Source organism: Hibiscus syriacus, unplaced genomic scaffold (assembly GCF_006381635.1).
Source record: "Hibiscus syriacus cultivar Baekdansim isolate YM2019G1 unplaced genomic scaffold, ASM638163v2 tig00110720_pilon, whole genome shotgun sequence".
Taxonomy (NCBI): domain Eukaryota; kingdom Viridiplantae; phylum Streptophyta; class Magnoliopsida; order Malvales; family Malvaceae; genus Hibiscus; species Hibiscus syriacus.
In genome coordinates this window covers 1-3861 of record NW_024062838.1, presented here as the reverse complement: position 1 = coordinate 3861, position 3861 = coordinate 1, and the positions used below count along the sequence as shown (strand labels likewise).

General features: G+C 36.1%; 1 pseudogene; it reads right to left on the bottom strand.

Annotated features, from left to right (window-relative positions):
- Positions 1 to 883: 883 nt before the first annotated feature.
- LOC120139025 lies at positions 884 to 3465 on the bottom strand (annotated as a pseudogene).
- Between the last annotated feature and the right edge of the window lie 396 nt (positions 3466 to 3861).

Genomic DNA, 3861 nt, shown 5'->3' with positions numbered 1-3861 from the left:
ATCTATGTTTTAAGTCTTATTTATCTACTTGAGGTTTGTGATGATATGATGGAAGAATTTTGTTGAGTTTCTTCTTTGGAGGTTAGCTCAAGTTTCTCTTCAGAAGGTAAGGTCCCCATCCTATGTTCACTTTTGAGTTTAACTTGAGTTCTTCTTTGAAAGGTGAGGTTCATATCATATTTTTTTTGAGTTCCTCTTTAGATGTTAATTTGAGCTCCTCTTTGAGGAGTTACTCCTATCTTGTTTCCTATTGTAGGTCATTCTTTTGAGGTCTTAGTTCCTCTTCGGATGGTAAGTTTCACATCCTATATGATTGTAAGGAGACACGAGGTTAAGGAACCTTCTATTACGGTGTTTAGATGATGGATGGTTAGGTCTATTATTTTACTTTATTATTATGTTGTATGTTATGTCATATTGATCGCAATATTATTATTTTTATGTTAATGTCTTATTTCACTTAGAGGACACAATAAATTATATGACTCACTTTTTTATTTTTTTTATTTTAGATTATTCAGACGTGAGATTGATTAGGCAACCAAAGGTAAATAAACATAATATATAAATAAATAAGTGAACCAGATCTCTAAATACTCTGTTGAAGGTAAGTAAACACAATATATAAATACATAAATGAACCTTCTGTTTACTATGTCCAAGGAAACAGAATTGTACAAATTTACTTCCTAAAATCACCAACTCACTGATGTGGAATAGGCTAAACAAGTAAAATGTAATCATATTAAATACTGTTTCTTATATGTATCAATACATAAAATGATCTAATTACAGTTTTCAATCATAAAAACATCCACTTATTGGTACCTACGATCAATATGTATGAAAACATTGCAACTGTATTAATTAAATGAGTTTGAGAAGGCGGCTTCCATTATACCTTCCCAGTTTACAACAACAAAAACTATGAATGAATTAGCATATAGTTAGTATAAAATCAAAATGCTGGCTAACAATGTACACATTACCAAAGAAATGATGAGAAAAAATGCCAACATTGTCACAAGCAAGTCAAAATCATTCCACCTGCCATTACCCTTTACCAACAAATACTTGAAAACCGCCTTTGCCTTTGATCCAGTGTCCACAAATTCCTCACTTATTCCACCTTCTTCAACCTCGAGATAAAAGCTATGCATTAAGAAAAGCACAGCCATGCAGAGGAAACCACTTGCACGTGACTTCATGGAGCTGAGGGTTTCCGTACACTTTCCTTTGGTAAATGCATATAGCTTTGTGAAGAATGATCTTCCCTTGTTATAGCTTGACTCAGTTGAGTCTGATTTGTCCATGTGGAACTGGAAGAAGCTGGTTGCTGTAACTGGATTCCGGTGAACCTTTACTGTTTGGGAAGGCAGTGCCTCGTGAAAGAACGTGTTGGCTACTTGCCGAGTTGAAACAAACATTCCATGATTGATTTTGATATCCTCAACAACCTCGTAGCTCGATGAGCTTCTCGGATCGTCGTCGATGTTGCCTTCGTTTAAAAAGTGTTCATCGTCAATGAATCGATGCGAAATATCTTCGGTTTCGGTATCATTGATCCCTATGCCGTTGGATAAAATGCTGTTGTAATTAAGTCCACTTTCTCCTGCTTCAGAAAATAATGAGTATACAGTTCAAAAACGAGACATGGCTATCAAGTTGTATTGAATAATTTGTTATACGTACCCTGAACTTCACTGTCTTCATTCCTCATAAAACTAGAGATATGATCTATAGGAACAACCTTGTTTTCTTGCATGAAACAATACTGTCGTCGAAAGGTAATAAACAAATTAGAATCTTGCATTAAGTAAATAAAAGGGTGAAGTTCACATATGGTCCCTCGACTATATGGAATTGTTTTATTGAGTCTCTCGACTATTAAAAGTTATAAAATAATCACTCGAGTATTCATATGTTACAAAACTCGTCTTTTTTATTAAAAACTTGACAGTCGTCTAAGCTAGATGTTAACCTGCTAAATAGGATATGATAAATATGACCTCATAATTATTTCAGTTATATAGTTGTTTGAGATTTTGGGACCAGATTTTATCACATCTCAATCAACATGTTAACGTCCCGCTTAGATTGTTGTCAATTTTTTAACGGAAAATAACAAGTTTGGAACATATAGGAATAGTCAGATGATCATTTTGTAACTTTTAGTAGTCGACAAAATCAATAAAGCAACACTCTATAGTTGATAGACTATTTTATAAGTTTCAATAGTCGATGGTCTCAACAACAAAAATGTCCTATTAACAGGAGACCATTTGTATACTTTATTCTATATAAAAATATGGTTTCAGAATGAGTTATGTACCTGCTCTAGATCTTTGTTTGACATTCCCACCCATCTCAAATTTTCAACCGTTCGATCTCTCTGCACAATCGTCGTTCTAATAGTCGATTCTCCCGGCGGTATATCGGTGTAATGCGGAAAAATCATCTGATCATTGACGGAAGTGGCGGCCGTGGTATTCATAAAGGTGAAATCATGGGGATTACCAGAGCTACTGCCCCAAGCATCTTGATTCATCAGTTGCTGAGAAGTATGAGCAACAGCCATGATTTCGTCTAATATGTCGATTTCATGTCGGGTTTCACGCATCATCAGTTTGCAATTGGTGACACCAACTTGAGGGAAATCTTCAACTTCTAGAGATGGTAACGACATCTGCTGCTGTAACCTCGCACACTCTAGAGCTACGTCAACCTAGGAAATAGTATTGAATGAATAATCAATCAATTAATACATAAGTATAATAATAATCATTGTGATTTCATTTTGTTTTAAGAGATCACCTTAGATGGGGAATAGGGTATGGTTGTATAGGTCGAAAGGGAAGGATTACTTGATCCAAACGCATCTTCCGATAAGCATTGCATCCATTTAACATCTCTTGCATCAGAAACATCGTCAATGGAAGATCTATTGAGAATACCAGGTGAACGACAACCGTCGACGGCTCTCTCAAAATCCGAACTCTCTTCGCATCGGCCTTCGGAATATAAATCAATGCTGGAATTAGAATGTTCACTAGTAATCTTGGGGGTAGTTGTTGCGCTTTTCTTAAACACACGACAAAGAGCATAAGCATCCTGCACCAAGTAAACATTTATCAATTATTTCAGATGAAACTCAGTCATGGAATGATTTAAATTGTTGTGAAGATAGTGAGGTTACATTCAAGCCTGCGGAGGCAGATTCACATTCGCTGTCATCGAGACGGTATTCATGCATGACCCATCGGTTCGAGAACCATGGGGAGCTCTCCCTCGATAGTAAACCAGGGTTTTCTTCATCCCTACAGCACGCGTATTTGAGTTCACTTTCCTGTCTTTCCCTGTGGCTTTCCAATACCCAGATTTTGTTGCTCTATTGGTCCTTGATCCATTCGGGTACTTGCGATCTCGAGGACTAAAAAAGTACCATTCTAGATCCTTGCTAGGTAACAATTGTTGTGAAATTCGGGTTAATTTCCACCAATAACAGATTCACCGTGAAAACTATTATCTAGGTGACTAGTGTGAAAACGATTGTACTAAAAATCACCCCAGGTAGATTCCCAGGAAAGAGGAGGGGTCACAATGGTCCCTCTTAAAACCCACTTTCCTTAGACAGAACTACCAAGACACGTAATTTTAATAGGACAATAATTGACAACAACTATACCCGACAATATTAAATAGACATAAAAGAGAAACACCAAATATTTCACTAATAGAGGAAATATTACAAAGAGAGAAGAATACAAATAGCCTTTAAAATAGAAGAAGGCTTATATTTGTGGGATGATTAACTAAGGAGGAGGAGGGCTTTATTTATAACAAAAGAATTTCCCCTCCCTT